Source organism: Dendrobates tinctorius, unplaced genomic scaffold (assembly GCF_039654945.1).
Source record: "Dendrobates tinctorius isolate UK_male_01 unplaced genomic scaffold, ASM3965494v1 ptg000177l, whole genome shotgun sequence".
In the NCBI taxonomy this organism is placed as follows: Eukaryota; Metazoa; Chordata; class Amphibia; order Anura; family Dendrobatidae; genus Dendrobates; species Dendrobates tinctorius.
In genome coordinates this window covers 14,869,252-14,887,302 of record NW_027361844.1, presented here as the reverse complement: position 1 = coordinate 14,887,302, position 18,051 = coordinate 14,869,252, and positions in this window count along the sequence as shown.

Sequence of the window (18,051 nt, the reverse complement as noted above, 5' to 3'; positions counted from 1 at the left end):
GACTGTAACGTTTTTTGTATCCGTCGAAAAAGCCGGACACGCCGGATCCGGCGTGTCAGGCTATTTCGTACAATGAAAGCCTATGAGCGCCGCAATGCGCCGGATCCGGCGACAGCCGGATCCGGCAGCTGGATCCGGTTTTTTTGGTCTGAGCATGCTCAGTAGCTCTGCCCACATGACATATATAAAAGCAAGACAATGGGACCCTCAGCCACACCCAACATGCCACCCAAGCCAAGAACCAGGAGAAGGCAGCAGACATCTGCAGCAGCAGCACCATCAGCACCACCCCAAATGGAGCAGCATGCTGAACAACGGGAGGGGAGTCCAGCAGCAGATGAGAGACGGTAATTATCAAATCCCCCATTCCTCCAAACTAGGGCTATGGAATATCAAGATATTCATTGGCCCTTTGTTTCTCTTTATTCAACAGCCGCCCAATAGATGCAGCAGCAGCAGCAGCAATGGCAGCAGCAGAAACACCACCCACAGCCATGGAGTCTGGCCATGAGGAAGACAGCACATCTTCTGGGAGCCCTCCCTCGCATCGTCAGCGTTTGACGGTAAGTTTTTATTTCCAAAATCCATCATCTCTGTAATATATGTGTATTCATTGCCTTTTATTTCAAAACAGGAATCACAAGATGAAGAGGAGGTCCCAGAAGAAGAAGGAAGGGGTGGACAGACACTTGGAGTGGGCTCACAATTGGTAAGTTTTTTGCATCAAACGCAGAAACACAACATCACACTACACACAACACATAGAAAACAATGTTCTGCAGACCACACACAGCAAACAAATGCCTACATCCAAAGACATAACATTTTTTGTTTTCTTCTCTAGTCTTCCCAATCTGGTGCTCGGCCAAGAGGTCCTCGCAGTGCCTCCCAGGGTCGTCGGCGACAGCAACGCGGCGGTCACCAGCGTGTAAGTATAAATATTTTTGCTTTGTTTTTTTTGCACTTTTTATTTCATTTCTTTTGTGGAGGCTAATTATGTTATTTTTGTCTTTTTTTTTAACAGCCTTCACAGCGTGCTCCCGACTCTGACGATGAGGATGGAGGGATTGATGTCGACCGCCTCATCGATCTCGTCAGAGAAAGGGAGCCGCTCTGGAATATGGCTGACCGACGCCACGCTGACCTGATTGTTACCCGACGACTCTGGGAGGAAATCTGTTCGCTCCTTGTGGACCGCTGGGAGGACCTCGAAGCTCGGGCCCAGATTAAAGAGCGTAAGTATATACAGTACCGGTTGCTTGATTTAAACCTGTGTTTCCTGAACTCCAGTCCTCGTGGTCCCCACGGATCATGTGTTCAGGATTTCTATTTACTTTGGAAATCCTGAAAACATGACCCCTGGGGACCATGAGGACTGGAGTTTGGGAAACACTGATGTTGTATACTAACCACTTTGTCCTTTCTCGTTTCAGGGGAGAGAATTGTGAAGCGGTGGCGGTCTGTGAGGGATCGTTTCAAGAAGGAGTTCAATAAAGAGATGCGGGCCCCGAGTGGATCTGGAGGACGCAGGAGCAAGTACAAGTACGCACGAGCCCTGTCGTTCCTCCGGGAGACAATGCTCACCAGAAGGTAAATATTACACACCACATGTGACAAAAAAATTTTTAGATGTAACTTTTTTTTTTCAGCCAGGGCCATACCATGTCACTATTTTAATTGTTTTTTTTTCTCTTTATTCCACAGCACGGTGAGCAGCACTCGGGAGCCTGCACGATTGGACCCTTCTGAGGCGATCCCTGAGGAGACCGGCACCGAGGGAGACTTCGACCGCCCCGGTACATCTGCACCTTCCCAGCCTTCCCACACATTCGACCCATCAGTCCCATCCACCAGCACAGGAGCATCGTGGCCGCCTACATTACATGAAGCTGCTGGTGAGGAGATCGCTTTCCCTTTACCCCACCCTTCTGCCCCTGCCACCTCTAGTACACCTGCGGGTACTGGGCGGCAGCGGCAGAGGGGTCAGGAAAAGACTTATGCGCCAGAGTTCTTGCATCTGAATGCATCTTTCCAGAACTGTCTAAAAGTCTTGTCAGAGCAAATCTCCGCAGGCTATCAGCAGATCAACTCCAGCATTCTGGAGGTGAAGACACTTCTGCAAACCATGCATTCAGAAGCAAGATCTTCGCCAAACCACACCTTTTTCAGGTCTGTTGTGGAGCGCATGGAAACGCTCTCTCCTGCCCAGCAGATGCATGTAATGCATTCATGCCACGCTGCTCTCCAGCAAGTTACCTCCCAACCTCCTCCTCCCACCACAGTAGTTCCTCCACCTACACCCCCTCCAGCCACTTTCCATCCTCCCCCTTCTATTACATCTACACCCCCTCCAGCCACTTTCCATCCTCCCCATCCTATTACATCTACACCCCCTCCAGCCACTTTCCATCCTCCCCCTCCTATTACATACCATCCACCTCCCCAGCACCATCCACCTCCCCAGCACCATCCACCTCCCCAGCACCATCAACCTCCACAGCACCAGCAACCTCCCCAGTACCAGCAACCTCCCCAGTACCAGCAACCTCCCCAGTACCAGCAACCTCCCCAGTACCTGCAAACTCCCCAGTACCAGCAACCTCCCCAGTACCAGACATCTCCCCACTTCCAGCAACCTGCCCCATACCAGACATCTCCCCACTTCCAGCAACCTGCCCCGTACCAGACATCTCCCCACTTCCAGCAACCTGCCCCGTACCAGACATCTCCCCACTTCCAGCAACCTGCCCCGTACCAAACTCCTTCCCCATACAACTTGCCATCAACATCATCTGCTCCTACAGTCCCTGCCCAACCCTCCACTCCACCACCCACCACCTCTTCTGCTTTCCACATGTCCACCCATTCTGTAGTTTTTTCCACACCTTCACCTCTAACTGTTCCTTCCCCACCACGATCCCAGTCCTCTCTCCACACTCCCAGTGTCGAAGTGTCCCGCAGCCCCTACAGCAGTATTTCCACCACACACTACACAGATTTATAATGTGTGTATTTAAATAAAAATGACCAGTTTTATGGTTTCAGTTTTATAGTTTCAAAGCTTTATTAAACAAGTTTATTAAAATTTTAAAAAAGTTTACTAAAAAAAACATTTTTCAATAAAAGTTAAATTATTTTACACTTGTTGTCTGTCATTTCTTTCTGCGGCGAAAAAGGTTAAATACAGGGTATTTAAAAGGTGAAATGGTATTCAAAACTAGGTATATAACTGTGGGTAAATTTTAGCTTTTTGCCACAGTTGTGTTCCTGGTTGTGTTTGAAGCAAAGTATTTCACCTAAAAAGTTGTGTTTATTGTTGGTGATTTCCTAACAATGTACACAACTTTTGTTAAAAGGTGAAATACTTTGCATAAAACACAACCAGGTACACACCTGTGGCCTAAAGCTAAAAATAGAGACCATGACAAGATAGCCAACTTTGGTTGGCAAAGGTATATACTGTTGGTCCAGAAGGTACACAAGTTTGGTTGGGCACAAATCTTTCACACTCTGTCATCCTGCCAGTGTACTCTGCCTTGAGGTGACATAAAGTATAGTGCAAAATTGTCCCTCATTACTGAAACCGTCACAGAACTTCTAGTGGTAATGTCATGGTAATCTTGCAAGGTGGTTTCTTCAGAGGTGTCCTCAATGGAAATGGGTTCCTTCCAGATAACAAAATTGTGGAGTACCACGCACGCTTTGATCACCTCGTCCACAGTTTCTGTCTTGAGGTTGATCGCAGTCAATAGGACCCGCCATTTGGCTGTCAGAATACCAAAGGTACATTCAACCATTCTTCTTGCTCTTGTGAGGCGGTAATTAAAAATGCGTTTTGGTCTTGTCAATCCTCTGCTAGAGTACGGTTTCAAAAGGTGTTCTGACAGCTGGAAGGCTTCATCCCCTACACAGACAAATGGCATAGGTGGACCAGATGTTTGCGGCAGCGGTCTAGGTGGTGGGAACTGGAAGGTGTTTCCATACAGTTTACGCCCCATGGCAGACAGTTTGAAAACTTGAGAGTCATTGGAGCGGCCATAGGCCCCAATATCAACCGCAATAAATTTGTATTCCGCGTCAGCGATGGCCATGAGGACAATTGAAAAATATTTCTTGTAATTGAAATATTCCGATCCCGATCCAGCTGGCTTTACAATGCGGATATGTTTCCCGTCCACAGCGCCCAAGCAGTTGGGAAACTGACATATCTGTTGAAAATTGTCAGCAATTTCAATCCACCTCTCTGTTGTGGGCTCTGGTAAAAACTCTTCAGCTAAGGAGTCCCACAGTGCACGGCATGTGTACTTCACTATTCCAGATATGGTGGAAATCCCGAGTCTGTACTGGAAATGCAGTGACGAAAGGGATTCTCCAGTTGCAAGAAATCTGTGGGGAATTAAAAAACAATAAATTAGTTTTAAATCACAGCATTACATACCAAAACTGAGCTATAACACTTGGAGATACAAACTACCACCAACAAGATTGCAGTGAAAGTGTGCTCTGATGCGATCACATCCAATAAATGTGGCTTACCTTAAAGTCACCATCAGACGCTCTGTGGGTGAAACAGAGAAGCGACAATAGGTGTCCGCTTTTCTTATGAGGTGTGCAATGCGCTCCACCAAGTAATCAAAATTCTCCATTTTCATCCTAACATATCCAAAAAATGTATCCGGGTTTCGTCGAAGGTCCATGCAGAGTGTAGAATAGACCCCACGCGTCATTCTCTTGGCTGTGATGGGGTGGATCCACAAACGTCGTCTACGATGCCTGATGCGCTGCTGTCTCGCTCTCTCCTTCTCCAGAACAATCACCCTCAAACGATTCGCCTCCGCTATAAAATCCACCAAATTCTTCAAAATATTTCCAATGACAACATCCATCTTCGCCAATAACTTGCTCTTCTCTCCAACCTGCACTTTCTCCTCTACAACCTGTCAAAGAAGGGCTGTAGGAACATGCTATATATAGTTTTCCAGTAGCCAATCCCGTTCGGAAGGCCACAAGGGTCAATTTTAAAAACCGGATCCGGCGTAATCCGTCGAAAAACGGATGAACCGGATGAGATGGATCCGGTTTTGTCTGTCAAGAAAAAGACGGATCCGGCAGAAAACCGGATCCGTCACATCCGGTTTTACTAAACATTTGCCGGATCCGGCGTTCCGGCACGACGCCGGATCGCGCCTGATGCCGAAAACCTGAAGTGTGAAAGTAGCCTTAGCGTCCTTTTTCAGCCAATCAGGAAGAACAGACACTGTGGGCAACATGATGACATAGGCAGCGGTCACCACCATCTTCGAGAAGGGCATGCAAGTGATTAGCTTCCTTTGTGTGGCGTCACAGGGAGTATAAAAGGGCGGGGACGCCGACCGCCATGTTACTCATGCTGATCTCAGAATAGGGAGAGCTGCTGCAGCTGCTGATTCTGTAGGGAGAGCGTTAGGAAGGAAAAAAGAAAAAAAAACTGCTTCCGCTGCTAGCGCTTTTCACTGTAGTTACTGTGCAGTGAAAGGTGAAGATTTTTGCTTTTGTGCAGCAGCGCTGGTGGTGATAACACTGCCTTTTAAGGCTAGCTGCATTGCTGTGTGCACACTGGTGTTCAAACTGCTTTTTTAAAAGCAATCCAAATTGTATTGTTTTGTCCTGGTGAGGTAGTGAGCGTTCATTTTTTCACACATCATACAGCGGTGTACGCTCCTCTCTCAGTACCGTGCAATGGCTGTTATCACGGCCAAATTTAAGCTATCTACGTGTGTGACTCTGTAAGGAAAAGTCGAGGAGTTTGTCCGTTCTTACAGACCTACACCTTATAGTTTTGTCTGTTTTTCAAACAGTTTAGTATATTTTCTGTTTGATTACATTCAAAACTAGAGAGAGACAGAGTGTATCAGTCCGTATACAAAAACACAGAGCTTGACAATTTTACATACACCGTACAGCGGTGTACGTGCACGCTCCTCTCTCAGTACGGTGTAACGGCTGTTATCACGGCCAAATTGAAGCTATCTACGTGTGTGACTCTGTAAGGAAAAGTCGAGGAGTTTGTCCATTCTTACAGACCTACACCTTATAGTTTTGTCCGTTTTTCAAACAGTTTAGTATATTTGCTGTTTTATTACATTCAAAACTAGAGAGAGACAGCGTGTGTCAGTCCGTATACAAAAACACGGAGCTTGACAATTTTACATACACCGTGCAGCGGTGTACGTGCATGCTCCTCTCTCAGTACCGTGTAACGGCTGTTAGCACGGCCAAATTGAAGCTATCTACGTGTGTGACTCTGCAAGGAAAAGTCGAGGCGTTTGTCTGTTCTTACAGACTTACACTCTAGGGAGATTCCAATTCTGCCCAATTCTATTTACACCTTGTAGTTTGTCATACACTAGGCAATTTCTGCCGGTCACATTGCGGTGTTATAGACACAGGGCCTGACAGAATCCAACTGTGTCCTGAAGTGTAGAGAGATTCCAATTCTCCACTGTCCTCTATCCACCTTTCTTACAACATCCAGAATCTGCCTGTCACATTGCGGTGTAAAATAAGCAGGGCCTGACAGAATCCAAGTGTGTCCTGAAGTCTACAGAGATTCCAATTCTCCACAGTCCTCTATCCACCTTTCTTATACCATCCAGAATCTGCCTGTCACATTGCGGTGTAAAATAAACAGGGCCTGACAGAATCCAACTGTGTCCTGAAGTCTACAGAGATTCCAATTCTCCAAACTACTATATACACCTTGCACCTTGTTTTACAGTACCATATAGATGGTGTTTTTTTGGGTACATTTTCCCCAAAAATGAGGAAGTGTGGTGGAAGTGTCCATGGAGGTGGGCGGGGGTTGGCAGCTGGTAATGATGGTGTTCGTGGTGGATCTGCTGGTAGTGGCAAAAGCAAAATAGCACCTAATGCAGGAGGTGTTGAGCCTGCGTCATCATCTGGCTCCACAAGGCCTCGAAGGTTCCCTTTTCTGGGAGTAGGTAAACCGCTTTTAAAGCCGGAGCTTCAAGAACAAGTTTTGGCTTACATTGCTGACTCAGCCTCCAGCTCTATCGCCTCCTCTTCTGAAGTTTTAAAAAATAAAAGCACTGAGTCATCATTGGAGGCTCATGTTCATGAACCACACCTTTCCTTGTGTCCTTCACCCAACCAAAATTGAAGGATGTGGCAGGCCACACTACAGATTACTCCATGGAGCTGTTTTCACATACCATGCCTGGGTTATCAAGTCAAATCGTGAATTACCCAGGCAAAGATGAATCTGACATGGAGTATACTGATGCACAGCCACTGATAGATGATTCTGCTGGTACATTCACTCATAGCACTACATTGTCCTCCCAGTGTACTGAGCCAGAATCTGACCCAGATGAAACTCAGGTGCCCCTTCCCGCATACTATACCACCATACACGGTGACACAGAGGAAGGTGCACATGACATTGAAGAGGAGGTGATGGATGACCCAGTTGTTGACCCAGTTGGCATCCATTGGGGGTAGAGGGTGCCACTGCCAATAGCTCAGAAGAGGAGGAGGAGCATCTGCAGCGGGCATCGACATCGCAACAGCTGTTATCTGGCAGGCCCGGAGCAGTCCAAAAATGGGTTACAAAAACCAAAAGAGTTGCAGGACAGCTTGGCCAGATGGTCAAAATAGCACAGCGTGCAAGGCCTCAAAATGTCTTCCATAGTAGGAAGAGTGCAGTGTGGAACTTTTTTGAACAAAATCCTAATGATCAGGCAAAGGTTATCTGTAAGAAGTGCGCAAAGACCTTTAGCCGAGGGAAAAATCTGAGAAATTTGAATACCAGTTGCATGCTAAGACATTTAACCACCATGCGCTTGCAAGCGTTGACGGACTACCAAAACTCACGTACCACATGTGCTACTGCTCCGAAAGAAGGTAGTCAGCAAAGCTACATTGTTTCCCCGACTGTAAGTCCACCAGTTAGCACACCACCAGCAGCAAATGTTGAGTTGTCGTCGCAAGGGCAAATCAGTCAGGGAATCACACTGTTATTGCAACGAAAGACTGAATCTAGGCCATCAGAAAGAACACCAACTCCATCATCATCATCAACCCTCTCTCAGTCCGCCATGTCCACCGCTAGTTCCACCATATGCAGCGCTCATGTCCAGCTCACCCTACCAGAGACTATGAGTAGGACAAGAAAGTACTCATCCTCTCATCCGCATACACTGGGTTTGAACGCCCACATTGCCAAACTAATCTCATTAGAGATGATGCCCTTTCGGTTGGTTGAAAGCGCAGCTTTCCGCGAACTCATGGCCTACGCAGTACCACGCTATGACCTACCCAGTCGACACTTCTTTTCTCGCAAACCCATCCCAGCCCCCCACCTTCATGGGAAAGACCGCATTGTCCATGCACTCAAGCAATCAGTGAGTGGAAAGGTGCACCTCACAACTGATGCATGGTCCAGTAGGCATGGCCAGGGCCATTACGTGTCCATCACTGCGCACTGGGTTAATGTGGTGGATGCAGGGTCCACTGGGGACAGCTGTGATGGCACAGTGCTGCCTAGCCCACGGTATAGGAAACAGTTGGCTGTAGGCGTTGGACCCAACTCCTCCTCCACCAGCGAAAGCTCGTCCACAGAGCGCAGTCGCACGAGCACTGCATCCGCAGCTGACAGTGGTGCACATGATGTGTCCCACTATCGATCAGCTAGTGGAAAGCGTCAGCAGGCTGTGTTGCAGATGATGTGTTTGGGTGACAGACACACGGCTGAGGTATTGGCCAACTACTTTCAGCGACAAACTGAGTCATGGCTGGGCAGTCTACATCTTGAGGCAGGCAAGATAGTTAGTGATAACGGCTGGAATTTTGTGGCAGCCATAGCCCTTTCAAAACTCAGACACATACCTTGATTGGCTCACACCTTGAACCTGGTGGTGCAGTGCTTCCTCACTAATTATCCGGAGTTAACAGGCCTGCCATAAGGTTCGAAGACTGTGCTCGCACATCTGCCGGTACACTCCAGTCATATGCAGAAGCTGCAGCGATTGCTCCACCTTCCCAAGCACCTCCTAATTATCGACGTTGCAACAAGGTGGAACTCCACCCTGCACATGGTTGAGCGGCTGTGCCAACAGAGGCAGGCCATAATGCATTTTTGGGAGGATACACGGGCAGGCACTTTGAGGGCAGACATGGAGTTGACAAGTGTGCAGTGGTCGAAGCTGAAAGACCTCTGTAAAGTCCTTCAATGTTTTGAGGAATGCACACGGCTGGTAAGCGCAGACTACGCCATCATAAGCATGAGCATCCCACTTATGCGTCTGCTCATGCAAACTTTGACGCACATCAAGGAGCAGGCGTCTGCAGCTGAGGATGATGAGGAAGAGGAGGAGGGAAGCCTTGATGACAATCAGCCATTGTCTGTTCAGGGAACTGTCATGGACGAGGTGGAGGAAGAAGAGGAGGATGATGATGGGGATGATTATTTAGGGGAGGAGGATGCTTCTCGTGGGGCAAGAGAAAATGTTGGTGTGGCAAGGTCTAGTACTGGGTTTGTGCGTGACTGGAGGGATGTGGATTTGCCTGAAAGTGCTCCTCCACCCAGCACTCGCAGCGCATCATTGACACCGGGATCATTGGCCCACATGTCAGATTATGCCTTGCAGATCCTTAAAAGAGACCCCCGCATTGCCAAAATGATGAATGATGATGACTACTGGTTGGCCAGCATCCTGGATCCACGCTATAAAGGAAAATTCCAAAATATTATGCCACAGGAGAACCTAGAGATAATATTGGCTAACAAACAAGCAACTCTGGTAAACCTGTTGGTTGAGGCATTCCCAGCACACAGCAGCGGTGATGGTTCTCACACGAGCCGTAGGGGCCGGGGGCAACTTGGAAGAGGTGTTGGCGGTTTTAGCATGATTTTACCTTTTCAAAGATAGGAAGCATGGCATGACTGTTGTCAGTGATCTGCCACTATTTATTTGGGGCTGATTAGCATGTCTCACACTTATGAAAAAATATGCATATTCTTCCCCTGTTAGTCCTGAAGTTGAAAATGCATGTATCATCAATATCAGATCTATACAAACCACAATAATCATAACTTTCCACCCTTGTCCAAGCGTCTGAGGCAGTCTTTGGTTCAAACAAGCTGGTTCTTGTGAAAGGGTATTTCTCCCCCTTTCATTAAACAAACCGCAGACTTCAGGTGTATTCCCAGCATGGATACCAGTCTTAATTACCTATCCACACTAGGGAATCCTAGCATCACTGGGTGTTTTAATTAGTTTTTCTCACTTGCAAGCTACATGTAATTTCTTCTCTTTCCCTAAGTTAAACATGTGGTTCAATTTAAAAAATGGTGTTAGATTGTAAGCTCTTTCTCCTTCTGGAGTTGACTTATGGATATAAGTGTTTTCTATGACAATTAACATATTAGGTTATAAGTCAAACTCAATGGATTTATGTCTGCTTTCAACCTTAAAAATGAAGAAATTATGAATATTACATAACCCATGAACTGCTACAAAAAATGTCAGGCTATTGTTGACTCATAAAATGCTTTCTTTTTTTGTGGTAGTTTAATATCTTTTTGATCTTGCTTTTTCATCAATACAGAATTGTTGATTGTTTTCCATTCCATCTCCAAAACAATGTAATTAAAAATAATTAAAAAGTTGAAACTGCCTCAAAATGATACCAAAAAAATGCCATCTAATAAAAACTACAGTTAATGAAAGTTATACAGTAAGCAATAATAGGAAAGAGGACGGAAACACCAGAATTCCTCTTTTAATATCTGCACCTTTTAAAAAATGTGATTAAAATATGTACCCCAAAATTTATGAATAAAAATATCAATTCACTAAACAAGAGATAAGTACTAATATAGCTCCATACTTTTAAAAGTTTAAACGTTACATTACAGGTCTTAGAAAATGATGACAAAAATTAAAACATTTTCTACTTCTGTAAAGTTTTTATACCACATGAATTAGGAAAATAATTATGCAGATTTGGTATCACCATAGTCATAGTAACCTAAAAAATCATGCTGACAGATCATTTTTATGACACAGTAAATGCTGTAAAATAAAACAAAAAGCTGGAAAAACTTCTATTTTTTACCATTTTACAACACTTGTAATTTTCTTCCCATTTTCTAGTACATTGAAATGTGTCAGTGACATCGCCTCCCAATAAGAGGTGAAGTCATGCTTGGAGGCAGAAAGGGACCCCCATGCCAGGCAGCATAGATTTAATCACAATTTCATGTTGCAGGTCAGAAAAGGGAGCTGTCTTATAAATTCTGACCAGCAGAGGGGGTTGGTGAGTCAGCTAGAAATCAGCTGAGGGGATTGTCATGGAAACGAAGCAGCTGTGAGCTGTGAGGAAAAATAACAGTTAAAACGTGAGGACTAGAGTTGAGCGACTTTTGTTTTTTTAGGGTCGCGTTTCGTTTCGTGAAACCCGACTTTTCCAAAAGTCGGGTCGAGCAAGATCGTCCGATTATAGGGAAAAGTCGGGGTCGTCCCGAAACACAAAACCCAATGTAAGTCAATGGGGAATAAAAGTCGGCAGTGAGAGGAGGACAGGAAACACACCAACAGTGCCCATTTGAATGCCAAAAGCATCAATTCTTCTTACTTAAGCTTGTCAACCTTAATTAACTTCATAATACAAGTTACACACTGAAAAATGGGGGTTATTTGGCTACAGACTGTGGGGGGGGAGGGCTGGCTCCAGGTTTTCATGTGCCCTGGGCGAAAGAGCGCCCCTTTAACACATACCACAACTCATCATGCTCCGATACGGCAGAGAAATAGCGGTATAGTACAATGAAAAATACCTCACTTTTTACATCTCATGACGAGGCCCATCTATTTCTCCATACAGAATCATTGGTCCCATATAATGTTTGAAACAGTATATGATGAGCTCCACATAATGCTACAGTATATGTTGGTCCCCATGGATGAAGCTCTACTGTCTTATGGGCCCAAATAATGCTCCAAACATAATGGGCCCCATTTCTAATGCTCTAGTGTATAATGGGCCCTGTAAATGCTGCTCCAGTGTCTGATGTCCACCTTTGGAATGTTCCAGTGTATGGTGGGCCCCATCTATCATTCTCAGACGGTGTTAGGCCCAGTATGGATTGCACGTGATTGCACAAAGGTTAGAAAGGGTACCGTATCCCCAGATAACATGTATGGATAGCGTACACATTCAAAATATATGTCTCAGGAGGCAGGCTCAGACGGTGTTAGGCCCAGTATGGATTGCACATGATTGCACAAAGGTTAGAAAGGGTACCGTATCCCCGGATAACATGTATGGATAGCATACACATTCAAAATATATGTCTCAGGAGGTAGGCTCAGACGGTGTTAGGCCCAGTATGGATTGCACGTGATTGCACAAAGGTTAGAAAGGGTACCGTATCCCCAGATAACATGTATGGATAGCGTACACATTCAAAATATATGTCTCAGGAGGCAGGCTCAGACGGTGTTAGGCCCAGTATGGATTGCACGTGATTGCACAAAGGTTAGAAAGGGTACCGTATCCCCAGATAACATGTATGGATAGCGTACACATTCAAAATATATGTCTCAGGAGGCAGGCTCAGATGGTGTTAGGCCCAGTATGGATTGCACGTGATTGCACAAAGGTTAGAAAGGGTACCGTATCCCCGGATAACATGTATGGATAGCGTACACATTCAAAATATATGTCTCAGGAGGCAGGCTCAGACGGTGTTAGGCCCAGTATGGATTGCACGTGATTGCACAAAGGTTAGAAAGGGTACCGTATCCCCGGATAACATGTATGGATAGCGTACATATTCAAAATATATGTCTCAGGAGGCAGGCTCAGATGGTGTTAGGCCCAGTATGGATTGCACGTGATTGCACAAGGGTTAGAAAGGGTACCGTATCCCCAGATAACATGTATGGATAGCGTACACATTCAAAATATATGTCTCAGGAGGCAGGCTCAGATGGTGTTAGGCCCAGTATGGATTGCACGTGATTGCACAAAGGTTAGAAAGGGTACCGTATCCCCGGATAACATGTATGGATAGCGTACACATTCAAAATATATGTCTCAGGAGGCAGGCTCAGACGGTGTTAGGCCCAGTATGGATTGCACGTGATTGCACAAGGGTTAGAAAGGGTACCGTATCCCCAGATAACATGTATGGATAGCGTACACATTCAAAATATATGTCTCAGGAGGCAGGCTCAGACGCTGTTAGGCCCAGTATGGATTGCACGTGATTGCACAAAGGTTAGAAAGGGTACCGTATCCCCGGATAACATGTATGGATAGCGTACACATTCAAAATATATGTCTCAGGATGGCAGGCTCAGACGGTGTTAGGCCCAGTATGGATTGCACGTGATTGCACAAAGGTTAGAAAGGGTACCGTATCCCCGGATAACATGTATGGATAGCGTACACATTCAAAATATATGTCTATACATCAGGAGGCAGGCTCAGACGGTGTCAGGCACAGTATGGATTTGACGGCCCAGATTACACAGCGGAGGAGCAGGGAGAGGTAAAGATTGCAAATGCTGGGGCCCTGCCCAAGCAAGGGGGGCCCACTCGTGGGCGTCGGTACTGGCACTGGGCCCCTCATTGTTCAGCGGTGTGTCTGACGGCAGGTGTGCACCACCACCGTCAGAGACACTTGATTGCACTATGAGGGACCCTGTGCCAGTGCCCGCGCCCAAGAGTCGGCCTACCCACCTGTCCAGGGCAACGGCACTCGCACGGTGTCATGCGCTAGGTGGTGACCCCGGCCATGGGGGGGGAGGCAGCACAGTTAGGGAGTTTTAGAAAGTGGCATATGTTGATGTTGGACATTCAGCTGATGCAAAAGGCAAAATAGGTGAAGTACCAGGAAGAGGTGGACCAAAGCAAGCCATTTTTCTGTCACCCTATGTGTCAACAGGGGAAGGTGGGACAAAATCCTTGGAAACCCATGCGTGGTTCATTTTAATGAAGGTTAGATCATCCACATTTTGGGTTGACAGACGGGTCCTTTTTTCTGTCAGGATTGATCCAGCTGCACTGAAGACTCTTTCCGATAGCACACTTGCAGCTGGGCAAGCAAGCTCCTGTAAGGCATATTGGGCCAATTCAGGCCAGGTGTCCAGTTTAGCGGCCCAATAGTCAAAGGGGAATGACCTGTGTGGGAGAACATCGATATGGGAGGAAAAGTAGTTTGTAACCATAGTTGACAACTGCTGTCTCCTGTCACTTTCCATCGATGCAGTATTACCAGTTGTGTGAGCGGTATTTGAAAAATCAGTCCACAACATTGTCATGAAACCCCTGTCTCCAACTCCACTTCTGCTGTGTGCACCACGAACACCTCTGCCAAGCTGCCCCCGGCCCGTACGGCTCGTGTGAGAACCATCACCGCTGCTGTGTGCTGGGAATGCCTCAAGCAACCGATTTACCAGAGTTGCTTGTTTATTAGCCAATATTAGGTCAAGGTTCTCCTGTGGCATGATGTTTTGTAATTTGCCTTTATAGCGTGGATCCAGGATGCTGGCCAACCAGTAGTCGTCATCGTTCATCATTTTGGCAATGCGGGGGTCCCTTTTTAGGATCCGCAAGGCATAATCTGACATGTGGGCCAATGTTCCCGGTGTCAATGATGCACTGCGAGTGCTGGGTGGAGGAGCACTTTCTGGCAAATCCACATCCCTCCAGTCACGCACAAACCCTGTACCAGACCTTGCCACGCCAACATTTTCACTTGCCCCACGAGATGCATCCTCCTCCCCTAAGTAATCATCCCCATCATCCTCCTCCTCCTCTTCTTCCTCCACCTCGTCCAGGAGAGGTCCCTGAGCAGACAATGGCTGAATGTCATCAAGGATTCCCTCCTCCTCTTCCTCCTCATCAACAGTGGCTGCAGACGCCTGCTCCTTAAGGTGCGTCAAAGTTTGCATGAGCAGACGCATAAGTGGGATGCTCATGCTTAGGATGGCGTCGTCTGCGCTTACCAGCCGTGTGCATTCCTCAAAACACTGAAGGACTTTACAAAGGTCTTTCAGTTTCGACCACTGCACACCTGTCAACTCCATGTCTGCTCTCAAAGTGCCTGGCCGTGTATCCTCCCACAAATGCATTATGGCCTGCCTCTGCTCGCACAGCCGCTCCACCATGTGCAGGGTGGAGTTCCACCTTGTTGCAATGTCGATAATGAGGCGGTGGTTGGGAAGGTGGAGCAATCGCTGCAGCTTCTGCATACGAACGGAGTGTACAGGCGACCGGCGGATGTGCGCGCACAGTCTTCGCACCTTCTGGAGCAGGGCTGTTAACTCCGGATAATTTTTGAGGAAGCACTGCACCACTAGGTTCAAGGTGTGAGCCAAGCAAGGTATGTGGCTGAGTTTTGAAAGGGCTATGGCTGCCACAAAATTACGGCCGTTATCACTAACTACCTTGCCTGCCTCAAGATGTACACTGCCCAGCCATGACTCAGTTTGTCGCTTCAAGTACTCGGCCAGCACCTCGGCGGTGTGTCTGTCGCCCAAACACATCATCTGCAAAACAGCCTGCTGACGCTTTCCACTAGCTGCTCGATAGGGGGACACATCGTGTGCAACAGTGGCAGCTGCAGATGGAGTGCTCGTACGACTGCGCTCTGTGGACGAGCTTTCGCTTCTGGAGGAGGAGGAGGAGGGTCGAACGCCTACAGCCAACTGTTTCCTATACCGTGGGCTAGGCAGCACTGTCCCACCACCGCTGTCCCCTGTGGACCCTGCATCCACCACATTAACCCAGTGCGCAGTGATGGACACGTAACGGCCCTGGCCATGCCGACTGGACCATGCATCAGTTGTGAGGTGCACCTTTCCGCTCACTGACTGCTTGAGTGCATGGACAATGCGGTCTTTCACATGATGGTGGAGGGCTGGGATGGCTTTGCGAGAGAAGAAGTGGAGACTGGGTAGGTCATAGCGTGGTACTGCATAGGCCATGAGTTCGCGGAAAGCTGTGCTTTCCACCAACCGAAAGGGCATCATCTCAAACGAGATTAGTTTGGCAATGTGGGCGTTCAAACCCAGTGTACGCGGATGAGAGACTGAGTACTTTCTTGACCTACTCATAGTGTCTGGGAGGGTGAGCTGGACTTGAGAGCTGCATATGGTGGAAGTAGCGGTGGACAGGGCGGACTGAGAGAGGGTTGATGATGGTGATGGAGTTGGTGTTCTTTCTGATGGCCTAGAATCAGTCTTTCGTTGATATAACAGTGGGATTCCCTGACTGCTGTGGTCTTGCAACGACACCTCAACATTTGCTGCTGTGCTAACCGGTGGGCTTACAGTGGGGGAAACAATGTAGCGTTGCTGACTACCTTCGTTGTGATCAGTTGCACATGTGGCACTTGAGGTTTGGTGTTGTGTCCACGCTTGCAAGTGCATGCTGGTTAAATGTCTAAGCATGCAACTGGTATTCAAATTTTTCAGATTTTTCCCTCGGCTAAAGGTCTTTGCGCACTTCTTACAGATAACCTTGGCCTGATCATGAGGATTTTGTTCAAAAAAGTGCCACACTGCACTCTTCCTACTTTGGCAGACATTTTGCGGCCTAGCACGCTGTGATCTTTTGACCCTCTGGACAAGCTGTCCAGCAACTCTTTTGATGTTTGGAACCTGTCTTTGGAGTGCTCCGGGCCTGCCAGATAACAGCTGTTGCGATGTCGATGTCTGCTGTGGATGCTCCTCATCTGAGCTATTGGAAGCAGCACCCTCTTCCCCCAATGGATGCCAATCTGGGTCAACAACTGGGTCATCCATCACCTCCTCTTCTATGTCATGTGCACCTTCCTCTGTGTCACCGTGTATGGTGGTATAGTGTGCGGGAAGGGGCACCTGAGTCTCATCAGGGTCAGAATCTGGCTCTGTACACTGCGAGGACAATGTAGTGCTCTGAGTGAATGTACCAGCAGAATCATCCATCAGCGGCTGTGCATCAGTGCACTCCATGTCAGATTCATCTTGGCCTGGGTAATTCACCATTTGACTTGATAATCCAGGCATGGTATGTGAAAACAGCTCCATGGAGTAATCAGTAGTATGGCCTGCGTCATCCTTCAATCTTGGTTGGGGTGAAGGACACAAGGAAAGGTGTGGTTCATGAACATGAGCCTCCAATGACGACTCAGTGCTTTTACTTTTTACAACTGAAGAAGAGGAGGCGATAGAGCTGGAGGCTGAGTCAGCAATGTAAGACAAAACTTTTTCCTGATGCTCTGGCTTTAAAAGCGGTTTGCCAACTCCTAGAAAACTAAGCGTTCGAGGCCTTATGTAGCCAGACGATGACGCAGGGTCAGCACCTCCTGCATTCGGTCCTATTTTGCTCTTGCCACTACCATCAGATCCACCACCAACACCATCATTACCAGCTGCCAACCCCCGCCCAATTCCATGGCCTCTTCCACCAGCCTTCCTCATTTTTTGTAGAAATGTAGACAAAATCCAACAAACTATATAGTAATGTAAAGCAAGGTACAAGGTGTCTATAGGACAGGGGAGATTTTGAATTTCTGCAGACACTTGTGGACACTGGATGGACACTTTTGGATTGTGTGAGGCCCACTGATATCTGAGCGCTATGTGACAGGCTCGATGGCACAGCTGTGACCAAAGTGACTAGAGGATAAGGGAGATTTTGAATCTCTGCACACACTTTTGGACACTGGATGGACACTTTTGGATTGTGTGAGGCCCACTGATATCTGAGCGCTATGTGACAGGCTCGATGGCACAGCTGTGACCAAAGTGACTAGAGGATAAGGGAGATTTTGAATCTCTGCACACACTTTTGGACACTGGACACTTTTGGATTGTGTGAGGCCCAATGAATATCTGAGCGCTATGTGACAGGCTCGATGGCACAGCTGTGACAAAAGTGACTAGAGGATAAGGGAGATTTTGAATCTCTGCACACACTTTTGGACACTGGATGGACACTTTTGGATTGTGTGAGGCCCACTGATATCTGAGCGCTATGTGACAGGCTCGATGGCAC